Raw genomic sequence first — 19,822 nt, forward strand, 5'->3', positions numbered from 1 at the left:
TTCTGTGGCTGGCTTGTTTTCCTCAGTATAATATCTTCAAGATTCATTCATGTTGTGGCACATGCAGAATTCCTTTCCTTTATTTTTTTTTTAACAGATTTTATTTATTTATTCATGAGAGAGACAGAGAGAGAGAGGCAGAGGCACAGGCAGAGGGAGAAGCAGAGGGAGAAGCAGGCTCCATGCAGGGAGCCTGATGTGGGACTTGATCCTGGGTCTCCAGGATCATGCCCTGGGCTGAAGGCGGCGCTAAACCGCTGAACCACCCGGGCTGCCCAATTCCCTTCCTTTTTAGGGCTGGATAATATTCCACCGTATGTATATATGACATTTTCCTTATTCATTCATCTGTCTGCTCTTGGGCTAGCATCCATGTTTTAGCTCCCGTGAATAATGCTGCTATGAATATGGGTGTACAAATCTCTCTTTGAGAGACTGCTTTTAGTTCTTTGGAGTATATTTGGAACAACGGAACTGCTGGATCATGTGACAATTCCATTTTTAATTTTTTGAGGGAACCTCCATACTGTTTTCCATAGTGACTATTTCATTTTACGTCAACTATACTTTTTAAGTGTGTTTTTTATTTGCAGTCTCCTCTTTAAACTGGAAGGCTGCGTCTGGCTTTCACAGGAACTTCTCAGTTTCCAACAAACGTGATCTGTGGCCACTGGGGACAGCAGGCTCCCCTGAGCATCCCCTGCAGCCATCACCACTGGAGCCTCCTCGCTGGGTTAAAGGTTCCACATCTCTCTATCTCCTGGGATGCTTTCTCAGATAATTCTCAGAGGTCTGCCTGTGTTGGGTCCTTAAATGTGCCTGGGTCATCACCACATGTCATGGCAAGACTGTTACATCAGAAAAAAAAGCTAGTCACAACTTAAATGCCCGACAATGGGGGAATGTCTACATAAGTCACACTGCACTGCCAGGCTACTGAATGCATTGCTATGGTTAGGATGAATGAGGTAGCTCTGGGTGCTCTATCAGAGAAAGATCTCCAAGATGCACTGTTGAGTAAAAAAAGAGCAAGGTTCAGAGCAATACATGACATCATTTCTGTGAGAGTTGCTCCCACGAAACAGTGCTATGTATTTTCATGGGTACACGTATGTGAATGTAAATGCAAGAAGCTCTAGAAAGAGACATGCCAAAGGGTAGCAGCAGTTATCTGTTTAGAAGACAGGATGGGGCATGGTGGTCTAGTAGGACTTTGACTTTATCTATAATAGTTGAGAGTTCTTGTTGCTTATGTTTTTTATTGTTTATAAGGAAGAGACCATACTCAGGTGTTACCTATGGGATTTAAAAACTAAAGAGAAGCCAGGTAGAGGTGACTCTTCTAGGTGCTGATTCTGGGCTACAGGGAGATGGATGCTATAGGGATATTACATTAATTCAACAAGGAGGCCTTTTGTCTGAGGTGGCTCTGAAGCCATGGCAACATGCGTAAGCAAACCCAAATCTAAGCCCATAAGTGCCTCAAGGTTATGAAATCAAAACACTAAGGACAACCAATCACAAACAGCCAAGGAGGCTCTCAGCTATAGTCAACCACATAGTTTGCTTGCTTGCTTTCTGCCTCTTCTCTCTAGAAGTCTTTCCCCTGGCTCCTGTCCATTGAACACTCCTAACTGTCTGCTTTGGCACTGCCTGATTCAAATTGATTTTTGCTCAAATGAACTCTTAACATTTTCAACATGCCTTGGTTTATCTTTAACAGGAGAAAGGCCAGGGCTGGCTTACATACTAGTTCTGCTGCTCAGAACTGTGTTGATTTAGCGGGTCACTTACCTTCCCAGCCCCATAACAACTACCTTGGAAGGTTATTAGGAGAATTATGTGTAATAATTGATAAAAATCACCGGACTCTTCTTAGTGTTCTTGAATTTTGGTCCCTGACTTCAGGGCCTCAGCCTAACTACTGGCTTTGAACTTTTCAGGGTTAGACACCCACTTAGAGTCTGCTGTTGTACTTTTGTTTCCAATTCCTGTCCAGGTACCCAACATTCCACTTGGAGGGTTAGTGACTTCCCTGGGGTGGAGGGTGCTCACTGTTTGCACTCCTTGTCATTTGCATTCTCATCCAATTAACACAAAAAGGACCGTTTTCAATTCCTAGCACATTCTGGGCCTTTATTCTCCTCTGGCAGTTCTCCTCCAGAAATTCTTCTTTGTGTGGGAAGTGGGCATTTGTAAATCAGCGGGAGTTTTGCCTGAAAGCAAACAGCAAAAGGAGAGCCCGCAGTGCCTGTGGATTTATTGGGATCTGGTACAAAGAAGGTAGGCTCTTGGTGGTGAGTTGGCCACTTTGGCTTCCTGCAAGAGCAGGGCTGCTGCCTCCCTCTGTGAGAGAGGAAACACTCCCAAGTTATTACATTTACAGGTCAGTGGAGGACTTGCAAGCTTTAGTTTCTTCCTTTATACATATTTTTGTTGTTTTACAAAATTATGTGCCTTTTGAGCTCTCCAGGGTGACGAAAAACATGGCTTTTAATTCCTTTTGTTCTCCCCCCAAGAACACACTGCCAAGCAAGAGATTTTGCTGCATGCTTATTGGTTTACAGAGTATGTGTGAGACCCAAATTTCTCGTAGTCCTTCTTTCTTGTTGCTAACATGAAGAATGTGGATTTCTCATTGTTGATTCACATGAGACTTTGTTGTAGATGTCCTTGGTGAAATGAACACTCAAGCCCAAGGAGGTGTCCATATTTCTGGAAGGATTGGCTCCACCTATAAATGGTCCAACAGCTACAGAATGATGGAGGTTTAGAGAATTTGGTCTCTTTGCCCACTTTTTCTTCCTGGTCCTCTCACTCTTTTGCTGGAAACTTCTGTAGTAAGAGTCTTCCCTGGGAGTGGTTGCAGCAAAATGCAAAATTGTCTAGAAAGGGGAGCTGATCAAGTCAGGGATCCTCAAATGGTTTTTGTGTCCTACTAACCCCCAAAATATTCTTAAAAAAAAAGCACGCCTAAGAGATATGACATTAACTACATCCTATCAGATATTAACAATATAAATCAGCACAGTAAAAGTTTGAGATGTTCTCAAGTAAATAAAGTCATTGACATTTTTCAAGCAGTGTAAACTCTTTCATCATCTCGAGGAACCAGTGTTCTCAGAACATACCGTTAGGGTATTTTGAGTTGTCTGTGACACTTAGCAACAACCTCATGGAATTTGGTTGTTGCTTTTCCCAGCTACCCAAGCTGGGTGAGATCCTGGGACCAGAGGAAGGAAAGTATGAAGAAAGTAGCAAAACCTGGAGTCTGCTCCAGGGGCGTGGGTATTCAGTGACATCTAAAGGGCATAGAGAGCCCTGGTTAATTGATTAGCAAGAAGAAGACGTCATACAATTACGTTTTTTATGTATTGGCTCCAATTGTATTACTTTTAAGAAAACTTATGTTCAGCCATTGTCAACTATTAAGCTGTTTCAGTGGTTTTTGTTGTTTTTCTTTTCCTTTGTTTTCTTTTTCTTTTTCTTTTTTTTAGCAAGCTGTGGATCCTTATATGACTTATATGGAGTAAATCCTAAATGGGATTATGTAGTAAACTAAATGTTTTCTTCCTCCCATCTCTCCCTCCTTCCCTCCTCTATTTTCTTTTTTCTCTCTTTCTAATTTTTTTTTCTTCTTCTCTCCTTTCCCTCCACTGTCCCACCTTCTTCCTTTTCTGCTTCCTTAAAAGGCTCAGTCCCTTTGCCATTTTAGATTCCCATTTGACTCCTTTGGAAGATTTCTCAACTAACCGGTTTTAATAGTCTATACATTTTTGAACTTCACTCTTAGAACTTATGCTTAGCTCCTTTAAAGCTTCATTGGTCGGCACTTAACAAAATAAAGCAGAGTCTGTAGCAGTAACAACTAGGAGAGTAAGTCCCAGCATCAAATAGACCTCAAGTCCAAACTCTGGCTCTGCTGTGGGGGATACTGCAGCCTGGCTTATCCAATCTCTATTCCAGCCTCCTGTTGTTCATCTAACTCTGTTAGGAAAGCTGTAGATGCTAAGAGCCAGAGCATCTGGGATTGCTCACATGACATTATTCTGGTAAATAAGTTATTACTTAAATATATGGTGGGAGTAATGGGGGAGAGAACATGGAATGCCAGGTGCCTTACTGTTTTTCATTAGAGCTCTTTCTTCTATTTCTATGGGTGCCCCAGTACAGAATTTGTGATCTTTTTTAATTGAAATGTTGCTGAAACCTTACTCCCCAAATAGAATTTAGTCTAAGTTGAGGTCTGCCTATGTCTCTCAACAAGTCCTTGGGACTGAGGGTTCGGAGGCTCTTTGGAAGATCATGTTCTCAGCCGTCTGTCTAGAGATATGCACTGTCTGCTTCCATGTTGGGGTGGGCCAGGACTGAGCATGGCATGGAGAACAGAGTTCCAGAGCAGGTTAGCTGAGCTGGGGAGGCAGTAACAGCTGGAGTTGTGTATTATCAGGATCAGTGTTAGGATAATGAAGGTTATATCTGGAGAAACAGGTGAGGTTTCAACTCTGAAGACTATGATGATGATGATGATGATGGAGAATTGTGAGTTCAGCACACCTGAGAATAAAGACAGAGTGGGCCAGGAAGCAATTGTCTAAGTGGTGACTGTGCATGGCACTCTGGTTGTGACATGGCCCTTGTGAGCTGTGTGGAGTGTGAACAATGCACTACCTCACAGGTAGACAATTGCCTGATTCTGATAACCTTGTTTCATTGAGGTGGATTGTTACCATGGGGGCATCCACCAAAAGATTTTCCCTGTAGGTCTCAGTTCGCTAATAGCAAAAAGATGTATTGTCCGTTCTCCTTGACTATTTCCTGGGATTCTTTTCTCCAGCTCTGTGGAAGTTGGCATGATGGAATGTACCTTGGCTTCACCATACACCCCCCCTCCAGGCATTTGAATGATCTTTTTATCATCCCAGTTCTCAGAGCGTGGCTCCTTAGCCCTCTGCCAAAGATCACTCAGTGAATGAAGCCAAGTGTGATGGTTTTAGAGCTTTGTTGACTCCTAGTTTTGGAACAATTGCCTGAGCACAATGTATAGAGTGTTTTTCTTGTCACTGGGCCATGGAGACAGCTTGTCCCTGGCTTCAGTGAAAAGCCGGCATTGGAGGGTTGATGACTGGCTTCTGTGGTCTTTTCTCCCAGTATGGGAAGGTCCTACATACTGTTAAAGATTAAGAGAAAAGGTGCTCCATTTCCCCTGCCCACCTATTCTGGAGGCCTATCGTCTGAATTCTGCATAAACGTACCTCAAAGAAGACTGTTTGATGCATAATTCAAATTTAGAAACAGGCACTGTGTGAAAGCCATATAGAATGCATACATTCTCTAAACAGGTTAGAATATTTAGCATCCGGGGATCCCTGGGTGGCTCAGTGGTTTAGCGCCTGCCTTCAGCCCAGGGCTTGATCCTGGAGTCCCGGGATCGAGTCCCACATTGGGCTCCCTGCATGGAGCCTGCTTCTCCCTCTGCCTGTGTCTCTGCCTCTCTCTCTGTGCATCTGTCATGAATAAATAAATAAAATCTTAAAAAAAAAGAATATTTAGCATCCTTATCCTTTTATGCTGGGTTTTCTTTTGGATCCTACTTTTTTCAAGTTTGCTCTCTGCTTTCAGAGCCTCCAATGAAAGTTGTAAATAAGGCTTGTAGGTTGTGTGGGTTGTGCACTGCAGAAAGACATCTCCTCTAAGGGCTCTAATATACTGTATACATCATGACTTCTTGTACTTACTATAAGAAAATCTGGCAGATGGCAATATGAGTTTTCTAACAAATATGGAAAATTTTCTGACGACACATGATGTGTTTTGAGGAAGGGGTACATTTTCTTTATTTGTATGAGGGTCCCAGAGAAGCTGGCTTCAGGAAACTTGAAAGAGGTTTCTTCCCCTTGCTTCATTATATGAAGGTGGCCAATTGTCTGTGTGGCTCCACCTAGATATTATCTGGGAGCTAGAAGCTCATCCAACAGATGGGGAGAGGAATTAATAGGAATTGAGGCAGGCACTGGCTTGTGGCCCTCTTGTTCCTTAGAAATTCCAGTGGCTACCCTGGAGTGGGCAGTGGTCTCCACGAGAAGTGGAAGCCCAAGGCCTGCCTTTCTATAGCACTCTGGATGGAACGGTGGCTGTACAAAGCCAAGGGAGAATGGATCTGCTTAGAAGTCTTGGCAATAGATTCCAAGGCCCACTTGGTACAGGTCAGGGACATCCCACCTCCTAAACAGGTCTTGCTAACTTGGACACTGAGTATCTTAGCAGCAACTGCTAGGGATGTGATGACATAGATCGTCAAATTTTCTGGTCTATGTAAGCCATTCCTCTCTTCCTAGGACTTCTGAATTTGCATGATGGTAAGGGTCTCACCAAATTAAATTGAACATAAAAATAAAGCAAGGTGACTTTCCTTGTACTCAAGTCGAATGGAGCATGTTTATATACTCTACACCTGACCACGGATGACATAGTTAACTGATAATCACACTATTTCTAAAGCAGGCCTCTAGTGCCATCGTTGGAAATAAGTATGACTTAGGTAAAGATGTCTTTAGCATTTTGTCTCTTTCTTTAAAGAGCTTCATCCACTTCACCTCAGAAACCCAGCATATATCTAGTGCACGTTTGCCAGGCACCCCATTCTCCATGCCTCAGTTCTGTCCCTATCTAAGCATATGTGACACATCTACCCCTTCCAAATTTACCCTTTGGTAACAAATCAGGGGTGACACATTAACGACTTACAGTGAATTAGTAAGTTACCCTGCTGTCAAAGACGAAAATAAGCCAGAGACCCAATTAGCTGAGGCCATTTATTCATAAGCTTGCAGCTACAAGGAGATGGTCCGCTGTCACTTCCCTTTCAGCAGGGGTTTGAAGGAGCTGGGAAGGTTTCATAGAATAAAAATTGTCCTGAAGATCATCTCTGCTGAGCATTCCATACGGGTAGGTTTCTGATTGGTCTTTAAGTATATTTGGTAGTCTTTAATTAATTCCCAATGTGTTTTTCCATGACTGCTAAATTTTCAGGTTGGGCAGAATTGGAAAGGCTTCTCTGCCTTTTCAGGGCTAGCTTAAGATATTTCTTAACTCCAGAGGGCAGAGTGGGATATCTGGACCTGGCAGAGACCAGGAAGGATTTCTTTCCTTTGTGAAAGAATGTGCTAGTCTTACTTCCAAGAATGCAAGTCCTCAAGAAATAGTTTCTTGTGGGGGTGCCTGGGTGGTTCAGTTGATTAAGCAAATGACTCTTGATTTTGGCTCAGGTCATGATTTCAGGGTTGTGTGATTGAACCCTGCAACGGGCTCCATGCTGGGCGTGGAGCCTGCTTAAGATCCTCCCCCTCCTCTGCCACTAAGACAGTGGCTTAATCTCCAAGGAAAAAGAGATAGTTTCTCATTTGTGGGACTCCATTCCTCCTCCTTTCTTATTTCAACAGCACAGAAACAGCAACAATCACAAAAGAAAAAAAGACTTGTGTTACTGAGTACTTACTAAGTACAGACTCTACAAGGTAAGTGGAATTCCCATAAAAAAAAAAAAAAGAAACTGATGCTCAGAGAGGTTGGGTGAGCTAACCAAGGCCCTTCAGCTATTCAGCTTATAAGAATCAGATTTGAGACCAGGGCCTGTTTGGTTCTGATACTGTGATCTCTCAACCATATCATCTCCTTATTGGGTAAGACTGAGGAGGGTAGTGACAGCAGCCATTCAGACTTTCAGGCAGGACTGGAGGGGGACCAGTCTTGGGTAAGGAACACTACTGGCATCATCTAGCTCAAACCTCCTGTTTGGGCCAAGCTTTAACAAGCTCACGTGTAGCTCCAGGTTTGCACGGGAAACTGTCTACTCTGAAGTCCAGCACCTTTCAGTTTCAGGGGTAGTCGCATTAGGGAAAATGGCCAAAGAGGAGGTGGAGGTAGCAAGAGGACTGTAGGTAGGGTCTGGAAGGGACAAGCAGACAGTGGCAACCCAACTGTTACTAAGCGCATTTGCTACTAACATCTGCCACCAAAACCTTACATCTTTAGACAGAGGGTAGAAAAGAAATATGTTATTAAACTCTCAAAAGGCAAAAGAAAATGCAGCAGAGATGAGTATTTAAGTTCTAGGTATTTTCTCCCTTAATATACAATTGTGTGCTCTTCTTCTGAAATTTTCAGCTCAGTCACATGACTCCACACACTCCTTTTATGGACTTACTGCCTCAGTAATTTGACATTAAGGCATGATGATAGGGCACGGTGTCGAAACAGCCTCCACGGAGTGAGGAGAAGTGATAGCAACCATCCAAGAGGAGATAATGTTCTCTTTAAGTGACTGTCTGATGGGACTTTATTGTATTTTGTGGTGCATCATAAAAACCTCTCCTTCTGTCACTTTCACATCTTTAGGGACCTGATACCCTTGGATCCCAGGTGTGAAGGCCTTACCTAAAGCTCCCTTCCCCATGCCCTTGGGCATGCATACTTGGCAGGGAGGAAGATGTAGACCTTGGGGGATATTTCCAGGACCTCGCTGGCTTCCCATTCACCACCAGGATGATTCCATCTGCAAATGGGGTATATTATTAGTACTTGAAAGCCATCCAAGGAAACTGGTTTTAGTTACAGCTTTGGAAGGGGCCCCTCTGGGTGTAACAAGGGAACTGGAATCAGATGTTGTCAGGGGAGGCATTGATGAGTTAGAAGTTTCTGACACCCCCACCCAGATGCCTAATGAATGCAGATGGGAGACAGGAGACCCATAAACAGATGTTTCTGTTGTTTGTGAATTTTATTGTGGAGGAGAAAAAAGGTTACCATGTAAATCAGAGCAGAAAGCCACTATGAATTACTCATTACTTTTTAACTGCCAACAATTAATGTCCCTTTCCCAAATAGTGTTTTGCTCTGTCTTTATTACTTAGAAACTTGTACTTTCATTCCCCAGAGCTGCTAAGTCACACTGGAAAGATGTAGATGGTATTTCTTCTAGAAGCATGAGGACTGCCAAACTTCTGCATGTGAGCCATATTTTAAAGAGTGTTAACAGTGTACTGAGCCAGGAACCTCCATGTTTCTTGGGCCACCTGTGAAAGGTGATGCAGAAAGGAGGAGCCATCAAGAACTATCTAATGGTTCCCAACCTAGAAACCCAAACTCTTCTTGTGCTGCAAACTACTTAGAGCAGTTTGGTATTTACCAGATGTCCCTTGAGGTCCCCTGACCACTGAGATATAAATGAAGCTGCTTCTGATCCCATGCCAAATTCAGTAGGAAGTCTGAGTCATTCCCAATCTCTCCAGGGTTTCTGGGAAGGGGTGGCTTATATTTCTGCTGAGGGAGTGGCTTGTATTTCTGCTGGTCACACCTCTCGCTGTGAGCCTCTGTTCTAAGTCACTCAGTTCAGAGAGCGCTGCTGTCCCGACATGCTGTCGTGTTTCAAAATGCATCATCTGAGCTACAGTATCAGTCTCTGCGCTTGCTTTATCACCTCTTTCCTGCATCCCCACCACAAGGCCTCTGCATGGTGCTGACTTTCATGAAGACTTGGCAGATAGAAAGGACTGATAAAATATATAAAATACATAAAAATGCAAACAACCTAAAATTGAACAATATTCTTTGTAAGCCCTTCACCATCTTTACCAACCCAAGTTCCAGCTTCCTACATGTTGCTCAGTGGTACTTCTCACTCCTTCTTCTGGTTTCACTCTGTTTATTTTCCTTCCCTCTTCTACTTCTATCCCCTTCCCATTAAGGAACAGCAATAAAAAGCTCAAAGCACTCAGATCACCTCCAGGTCTCCTTGCACATCCAAGGTCTCACAAAAGTGTTTTGTGGCTTAGTGGACCATGACAATGGCCTCTGCCTTTCCCCCTCCCTAGCAGTGTCTGCTGAAAGGGAAAAGAAGCAGTGGAGAGATTTTAGCTCTCACTGAAGTGGTTTATGACACTCCTCCCAGCCCCCTCCTTTGAAGGCAGAAGCCTGTGGAGCCAATTTTGGGTTTAGTCATTCTCCCTTTTCATTACTAGTGTTTCACTGCATTACAGGTCTTATATAGTCCAGCTAAGCGGACTTATGTTCAAAAATGTGTCCATTACTGTGAATCTCAAGTATTCTTCCTCGGCCAACAATTTGGGAACTTGTTGGAGATGCAAATTTCCAGGCCCCACTCTAGACCTACTGAGTCAGAGACTCTGGGGGTGGGATGCAGCAGTCTGATTTAACATGCCCTCCAGCTGATTCAATATACCCTCAAATTTGAGAACTGCTGAGCTAACAGATGGGCCTAAAAGACATCTGGGCAGAGAACACCGACCACAAATGCCAACAAATCAGTAACTAATTAAAGTACATCAAGATACTACATTCTTCCAACAGGGTTGGTGGTTGTGGAGGGGCTGAGAGCCTTGTGGGTTGTACCAAGTGAGGCCAAAGAGGAGAGTTAATGGAAGTTAACATTTACTGGGAACTGACTACGTGTGGGCACTGCTCTAAATTGTTACATGGTGGTTCACTATTCCCCCTCAATAATCTTGTGATGTAAGTATTATTATCATCCTCATCTTATAGATGGGGAAGGTGAACCACAGGAGACAGCTAGCTTGATTAAAGACATACAGCCAGGAAGGGAGAGTGCCCACACTAGAGCTTTGGTGTCTCCAGTCCCTTCCCTCTTCTGTTGCCACTTCACAATACCATTTTCTTTGCACCTATCTTTTTTGAAAGGACAATTTTAACCTCCTGCTTAGCCTCTTCCCATTGGTAGTGGAAGAAATGCATTAAAAAGGCTGTTGGCTACTCTGCTTAAAAAGAAAGGGAACCAAGACAACAGAGTCATTTCAATGGCTCTCTTTTCTTATTTGTAGGGAAAAGAACTTTGAGAGGCAGTATACTACTATAGGGAAATATAAACTTTGAAATCAGATGGATATGGGCTTAAAGCACTACTCACTGCTGGCTGAGTCTGCGGGCAAGTTACTTACCTCATCTGTAAGATGAATATGATAATACACATCTCAGGGTGGTTGTGTGAACCCCCAAAGCCTACATATGCAAAGCTCCAATGAAAAACCTAAGAATGTGAGCCCCTTGCTTGCCTTTTCCTTTCTCCTGCATAGAATGATTTCCATGGAAAAGTAGAGTTTAGGAATAGATTATAATTTTATGGAGTATCCCTAGATATAAACAAATAAAAATGGAATGTTTCTAAATTTTTTCTTCTTCTGCAAGGGGATTTCAAAGCTTCTGATTGTTGATACAGTGGTAAAATCCACTGGTGTTTTTTAAAGATTTTATTTATTTGAGAGAGAGAAAGAGAGCACAAGAACAAGCACAAAAGGTGGTAGGGGGCAGAGGGAGAGGGACACATAGGCTCCCCACTGAGCAGAGAGCCCAAGATGGAGGCTTCATCCTAAGACTCCAAAATCACAACCCAAGCCGGAGGCTGATGCTCAACTGCCTGAGTCACCCAGGCACTCCTAAAAGCCACTGGTCTTGAGCATAGGTTATTAGGAAGCAGGGGGAGCTACTTACCTATATCCTGGGTATGTGGGCTGCTGTTTATCTCCATGACTGATATATGGAATTGCTCTCGGGATCATCTGGATTCTGGGTAAAATCTTCCCCAGAAGACCAAAAATTTCCTGTTCCTCTGGGGCTTCCTCACCGTCTTACTTAGAATCTGTGCCTTCTAAACATGGCAAGACCTCTTAGCAGCAATGAGCAGGGACAAGTATTCTTGAGATGAAAGTGTGAAGGAGATAAATGCACCATGGAATGTTTAATTTTCTTCAATAACCTCACTTCCAAATCCCTCCTGACCTTAAAATGATTAAGATAATAAAAAAGCTTTGTCATTTCGTTGACCTACCATTGGCCCTCATAAAAAAGTCATCATGAACTTCAAATGTTAGTGTGTAGTACTAATATCATTTTAACTTTCCATATTCCTTACTTTCTCTAGTAATTATGTTCCTTCAAGTAATTTTTTTCTCAGTGACTATCCATGGTACATTTTATGCAATTCCAAAGTTTCTTTTTTTTTTTTTTTTTTTTTTTTTTGCAATTCCAAAGTTTCAAAGAAACTTTCCGCTGGCCTGAAAGATGATTATATGGTTATGGAAAAGGTGTGTGACTTTTATGCCCAACATAAATGTTCTTTTTGTGTGTGTGTGTGTGTGTGTGGCAAGTGTGCCCTGATCCTCCATTGTCAGCCCATGTGCTTTGAGGAAATGCGACCACTCTGGATGACAGCATGTATCACATGATGTAAGCTAGTCAGTCAGTGCATTCTTTCTGGCTGTCATGACTAGTTCAGGAATAGGTCCAAGATCCAAGTCAGGTCTATTGGGTTCAGTAAGGCCCTCCTCAAAGATTGCATGTACAGTATTATGGGAAACAAAATCTCTCTCTTTCTTTGTACTTCATATCATATCAATGGGAATATAGGATGCTGGGCCTGATCCTGAGGATCTTGAGGATAAAGCCATCAAAGAGAACACTGAGTTGAAAGCTGATTTCTGATGGTATTATCAGCTATCTTAGTCTGCTTGGGCTGCTATAACAAATTACCCTAGACTAGGTGGCTTAAACAACACACATTTATTTCTCATAGCTCTGGAGGCTGAGAAGTCAAAGATCAAAGTGCTGGCAGATCCAGTGTCTGATGAGAAATTGCTTCATGGCTTGTAGACGATCATATTATTGTATCTGTACCTGTTAGAGAGCAGAGAGGGAGCAAACTCTCTCCTGACTTTCACAAGAGCACTGATCCTCCTTAGGTTTCCACTCTCATGTCCTCAGTAAATCCTAATTACCCCCCAACGGTCCTGCCTCTTTTACCAACATATTAGAGCACAGGGTTTTGTTTTATTTTATTTATTTTATTTTATTTTATTTTATTTTATTTTATTAAAGATTTTATTTATTTAGTCATGAGAGACACCGAGAGAGGGGCAGAGACACAGGCAGAGGAGAAGCAGGCTCCCTGCAGGAAGCCCAATGTAGGACTTGATCCCAGGACCTCGGGATCATCACAACCTGAGCCAAAAGCAGACGCTCAACCCCTGAGCCACCCAGGTGTCCTGAGCATAGGGTTTCAACACATTTAACATTTATGGGGGTAACAGAATTTGTGGCGGAGTGGGCAAATAACTGAGGCTCTCCAGGCGCCCGATGCTCGCACCCCGTCGAGGCGCAAGCAGTGCAAACCCCAGCACATCAACTCGGAGGAGGACCCGGGCGAGCAGCCCCCGCAGCCCCCGCCCCGGAGTTTGCAGATGCGGCCGCAGCGGCGCGGGCAGCGGGGGAGCCGTCAATGAACCACCCCGGGACCGGCAGTGAAGCCAACAGGGATGGAGTGACTGCAGAGAGGACTCGTCGGGTGGAGGCTCGCATCTGTGAGCAATGCTGGGCAGAGTTCTTCAGCTTCTCGGAGTTCTTAGAACATAAGAAAAATTGCACTAAACCCCAGCGGTGCTCACCAGGAGCGACAGCGAGGGGCCGGCGGCCGCGCTCAGCACCCCCCGCACCCCGCCCCCCCACCCACCCAGCACAGCCCAGGCGCTGCGGAGGGTCCCAGGGAGGGCGGCGGCGGCTCGGGAGCTGAAGGAGAAGCCGGGCGCCCAGTCTGTCGTGTACCTGAAGGCGGAGACCGCTCTGCCGACCGAGTCCCAGGCCATAAGCTACTTACCCAAAGGCAAAGTGGCCAACACCAAGGTCACCCTGGGGCACCAAGGTGCCGGTGAGCCGCGCAGCGCCCAGCGCCAGCAGCCCCCGTGGGGCCTGGAGCAGATCCTGCGCCGCAGCAGCAGCTGCAGCAGACCCAGCTCGCCCAGCACATCGGCGCGCAGGGGAGCACGTGGGCCTCGCACGCCCTCCACTCGGGGGCGCGGCTGCCGACACCCTCAAGACCCTGGGCAGCCGCAGGTCCCAGCGGTTTCCGCGGCCGTGGCCCTGCTCAGCCAGAAAGCCGGCAGCCAGGGCCTGTCTCTGGACGCCCTGAAACCAGCCCAGCTGCCTCACCAAACACCCCTTCCACCGCCAGCTCCCGGGGCGGGCGCCCTTCGCCCTGGAGCCCGAGGGGACCAGGGTGCTTGCTGCCCAACGTCATGTCGCGCCTTCCCGGTGCTTTGCTACCTCAGGCCCCAGGCTCTGTGCTCTTCCAGAGCCCTTTCTCCACCTGAGAAAGGGTGGCGTTAGACCCGTCCAGGAAAGGGAAGGGGAAGCCACCCAACATGTCCCCGGTGGAGGCCAAACCCAAAGACGAGGCCGTCCTCTGCAAGCACAAGTGTAAGTACTGTAGCAAGGGTTTTGGGACCCATAGCTCCCTGTAGATCCACCTCCGCTCCCATACCGGAGAGAGACCCTTCTGTGCTCTGTCTGTGGCCACCGGTTCACCACCAAGGGCAACCTCAAGGTGCACTTTCATGACATCCCCAGGTGAAGGCCAACCCCCAGCTCTTTGCCGAGTTGCACGGCAAAATGACGGCAGGCAATGGCTTTCCCTATGCACTCTCTGTACCCGTCCCCATACATGAATCGAGTCTTTCTTTAGACAGCAGACAGCAAACCTGTCCTTTTTTTTTTTTTTTTTTTTTTGGTTTTATTTTTAAATATTTTATTTATTTATTCATGGGACACAAAGAGAAAGAGAGAGAGGCAGAGACACAGGCAGAGGGAGAAGCAGGCTCCATGCAGGGAGCCCGACCTGGGACTCGATCCTGGGTCTCCAGGATCACGCCCTGGGCTGAAGGCGGTGCTAAACCGCTGCACCACCGGGGCTGCCCGCAAACCTGTCCTTGTAAGAGGGACCCCCGTCTAGGGCTACCTCAGAATCTCTCTTCAGGGACTAACCTCAAGGACCTCCTGGGCACCCGCTGCCCAACCACCTGCAGCCTGGGCCTTCCCCTGAAAGTGAGGACGGATCCCTACTGTCTGCGGGGGGGGGGGGGGGGGGGGCGGCAAACCACACTTCCCCAAGGGTTGGTGGCTTCCAAGAGAGGGGGACCCCCGAGCCAGGGTCACAGACCCTAAAATTAAAGCGGCTGGTGGAGAACATGGACAAGGCCACCACCGACCCCAACAAATGTCTCACTTGTCACCGGGTCTTGAGCTGCCAGAGCTCCCTCAAGATGCATTACCGCCCCCGTGGGGGGAAGCTGGCCAGCGAGGACAGCAGGGCTCTGCTAGGAGCTGATGGCAGGAGAGTCCCTGAGATGTTTCCAGAGGAAATCCTGGCCCCTGCGGTGACCATGGGCCCTGTGGTGTGGACCCAGTACACCACCGTGCTCAACGGAGGTCTGGCCATGAAGACCATGAGCTCTCTCTCTGTGATCCAGAGTGGGGGGAGTCCTACCCTCCCAGTCAGCCTGGGGGCCAGCTCCACTGTGAACACCGCCACTATGTCCGAGATGAATGGCCCCCAGCCTGCCATCAGTGCTGAAGTGGAAAAACCAGGTGCTGCCCACAGCGTCCCCAAACACCAATTCCCTCACTTCCTCAAAGAAAATAAGATTGCAGTCAGCTAAGCTCTTTGTCCAGGGAGAAATGCAGGCAGAATGACCTCTAGAACTCTACTTTTCTTTTCTTTTTTTTTTTCCTTGTTAAAAGAACCCATCTCCTGTTTTGCTTACTGATGTGCAAATGATGTTTACAGTTGTGATCACAACCTCAGGCGAGTCCTACAATCAGATGTTGATGTTGTTAATACTGCTTTGCAAAAAAAAAAAAAAAAAAATTGAAAAAATTGAAAAAATAAAAAAAATTAAAAAAGAGAAAAGAAATTGAAAAAAGAAAATTGAAAAAGAAAAAAAAACCCTAAAATATATACAGACTAGAATTTTTTTCTTTAATTTTGGAAAGAAGCGGGTCTTGCAAAGTAGCTTTGTTACTTGCAACAAACTGTATACATAAAACCTTTGTACAACCGAGAGTAACTATTTCCAAAGACCATCCTCCTATTTCAAGTTGGAACTTACTGAACTACAATGGACAAGACAACTGTTAGCCTAATTGAGGAATTGGGGGAGGGGATACTGTATACTTCCCTGGTGACTGTATGCAGGTAGGTGGACGAGATCTGGCATCTGTTTAGGGACCTGTTTTGTATGACCCCCCCCCCAATCCCTGTACCCATCCCTCCTTTTTCTTTTTTTCCCTCAATGTACTTTTTTTTTTTTTTTTAATTTAAACTAAGGTTGTAGAATTACAAAATTCTTCATTCAACCTTGGGACCTTAGGTAGCATACCCTCAAATGGACTGGTTTAGTCCTTAGGGAGTCAATGTGTGTTGCTGCTTATTAGAGTTCATTAGGAGCCCCAAGTGTGCCAATGTGCTCCCTACGCTTTCCAGATGCCTCCTTCCTAAGCCACCAGGAGGGCTAGGCACCTAAGCAGGGACCCTCAGGTGACTTAATTAGGTTCGCCAGTGCCTACTTGAAAAAGACCTGGGTTTTCCTTCTTGAAGAAACTCACGGAAAGGGCATATTTCTTATAGGTTCACATACTACTTTGTACAAAAAAATGTCCTTTGGTGCAGCTTATGCCAAGTTAGTATGAAGATTGTTCTTGAGTATTGCATGAAGGCTACGATGTTCGAACCGGCAAGTCATGGGTGTGAAAGCTTTAATTTATCTACCTCATTTATTTTTTTATTTTTGTAGCCATAATGTCTGTTTTCCTATGTTATGACCGCCAAAGTGTTCTGACGCCCTGTCTTAAACCTGAGTTGATGTGTGGTGGGAGCAGCTGGACGTTGGAGATAATTTTCATGATTCTTTTTTTTTTTTTTACCCCCCCGCCCCCTTTTTGTATATGTAATGATGAAACACGCTCTGATGGTTGAATAAGGAAGGAGAAAGAAAGACCTTAATTTCCGAGTGGAGAATCTCCTTCTTTGTGGAAAAGTAGATCAAGACTGTTAACAAAAGTTGGTCTGTGTTATTTCAACTGACTTTAGGATCCAAAATTTTTTTTTGCCACATTGTGCCTTTCCTTCTGGAATTGTAAGTTGAGAACACAATGCTAGTACCTGTTTACACTGTAAAGTGGATATTGTTACAGAGAACACACCAGAGCCCTTCTCCCTGTTAAGCAAATCATGCCCATGTGAATGTTTGATCTGTGGAGAGAAACCCCTGTAAGTTTTTACCTGCTGATGCTGTCTGTCTTGTTGGAGAATAAATTTTGGATGTTTCTTTCTCCCCCTGCCAAAAAAAAGAAAACATTTATGGGGGTAACAGTTATTCAGTCCATGATACTGGAGCTCTGTGCTACACCCCCAAATTAACTTAATTTTACCTATAGACTTTTCAGCATAAATAAACAATAACTTTTTTTCTTTTGCTTTTTCTTTTCTTAAACTGGCTGGGTTAAATCATCTACAATTTGCAGCTGCTCATAGTACCGACTCACACTATTATTTATTAACATTAGAAAGCAACCATATACAATATGTAAATGAATGGGCATGGCTTGTTCCAGTAAAACTTTACTTACACAAATGTGTGGTTGGCACACAGGCTGTAGTTTATCAACCACTGATCTAATTGAATCCTTCTCATCCAACCAATGAGGAACCAAGGCCTTCTATAGAAGTCAAGTGGCCTGCCAACAGTGGACCATTCAGTTCCCGGTCAACTGAGAAAAGACACTTACCTTCTGACTTTCCTAGTATACCATGTTGTTAGCCCTTAATAGAGTCTGGCTTGACATAAGTTTGAGGTTAAATGAGCTTCAGAATAATGCAACAGCCTGACTTGAATTCTTGAAATGTCTGCCCATGAGACTGGATGAGATAAAACCTGAACTATGTTTAGTTAGTGTGAAACAGTCAGACCAGACCAGAGCTGGATCATCTCTGCTCACCAGAGAGGTTTTTATTCTTGTTCTTTACAGTTTGTTTTTGAAATTTTTATTGTTTTTTCAGTTTTCTGAGGTATAATTACAAATGAAGTTGTCGTATATTTGAAATATACAATGTGATGGCTTGGTATACATGTACATTGTAAAAAAATTCCCACCATCAAGTTAATTCATGCAATACCTCTGGTATTCGCTATGTGTGTGCGTGTGTGTGTATGTGTATGAACATTTAAGCTCTACTCTCTTAGTAAATTTCAGTGTACAATACAGTATTACCAACCGTAGTCATCATGTTATACATTAGATCTTTAGAACTTATTCATTTTATAACTGAATATTTGTACCCTATAGCCAGCCTCTCTCTACTTCCCCCACTCTCCAGCCCCTGGCAACTACCATTCTATTCTGTTTCTATGCATTCAACTTTGTTAATTTGTCTTCATGTTTAAGTGATACCATGCAGAAATCTCTTTCTCTGTATATCTCTGTCATATTTTACATACCATAATGCTCTCTAGGTTCATGCATGTTGTTGCAAATAGCAGGATTTTCTTCTTTTTAAAAATGAATTAGTATTCAGTATATATACACACATATACATATGTATTATATATATATATATACACACACACACACACTTTCTTTTTTTCACATTTTCTTTATCCATTCATCTACTGATGGACATTTAGGTTGTTTCTATACTTTGGCTATTGTGAATAATACTGCAATAAACATGGGAGTACAGATGTCTCTTCTAGACACTGATTTCAGGGGCAGCTGGGTGGTTCAGTAGGTTAAGCATCTGACTCTTCCTTTTAGCTCCGGTCATGATCTCAGTGTTGTGAGATCAATCCCTGCATTGGGCTGGGCTCTATGCTAGGTGTGGAGCCTGCTTGAGATTCTCTCTCTCCCTCCCCCTCTGACCTTCCTCATATGTGTGCACTCCCTCTTTCTCTCTCTTATTAAAAAAAAAGAAAAAGGATAGTGATTTCATTTTCTTTTAAAGAACCCAGAAGTGGGATCACTGGATCATATGGTACTTCCACTTTTAATTTCCTGAGGAACATCCATACTGTTTTCCGTAGAAGCGTACCAGTTTACATTCCCACCAACAGTGCTCAAAAGGTCTCTTTTCTTCACATCCTTGCCAGCTTTGTTATCTGTTGTCTTTTTGACAATAGACATCCTAACAGATGTTAAGTGATATTTCATTGTGGCTTTGATTTGTCCTTCCCTGATGATTAATGGTGGTGAGCACTTTTTCCATGTGCTTGTTGGAAATTCATGTATCTTCTTTGGAAAAATGTCTATTCAGTTCCTTCGCCCATTTTTAAATTGGGTTATTTGGATTTTTGCTATTGAGTTATGTGAGCTCCTTGTATATTTCAGATACTAAACCCTGATTGGATAGGTGGTTTGCAAATATCTTCTGTTCAGTAGGTTGCTTTTTCATTTTGTGAATGGTTTCCTTTGCTGAGCAGAAGCTTTTTAGTGTGATGTAGTCCCACTTGTTTATTTATACTTTTGTTGCCTTTGCTTTTGGTGTCAAATCCAAAAAACAATTGCCAAGACCTATGTTAAGGAGTTTACCCCTCATGTTTTCTTCTAGGAGTTTTATGGTTTCAGGTCCAATGTTCAAGTGTTTAATCCATTTTGAATTGATTTTTGTGTACAGTAAAAGATAGAGGTCCAGTTTCATCCATTTGCATGTGGATATCTGATTTTCTCAACACTATTTATTGAACACTTGCACATGTTTAAGAACTGCTTCTTTGTTTGCTATAGTCCTTTGGAACTCATGAATGCAAATCCCACTGGCTATTAGGTTAGGTGATTTGGGGGACTATCCCTTGAATAGCAGCCATACAAGTTGGGGCACTAGATGCATGAGCAGTCTCCTTCCAGGGTGATACTGGTGACTTGATTTTATTGTTGGAGTGAACTAGGAGATACTGGTGACTTGATTTTA

At 44.1% G+C, this 19,822-nt stretch overlaps 1 pseudogene; it reads left to right on the forward strand.

The window, feature by feature from the left end:
* Window positions 1–1,445: 1,445 nt before the first annotated feature.
* LOC140612015 (sal-like protein 4) lies at window positions 1,446–15,518 on the forward strand (annotated as a pseudogene).
* Window positions 15,519–19,822: the final 4,304 nt, after the last annotated feature.

This window comes from Canis lupus, chromosome 20 (genome assembly GCF_048164855.1).
Source record: "Canis lupus baileyi chromosome 20, mCanLup2.hap1, whole genome shotgun sequence".
Classification (NCBI taxonomy): domain Eukaryota; kingdom Metazoa; phylum Chordata; class Mammalia; order Carnivora; family Canidae; genus Canis; species Canis lupus.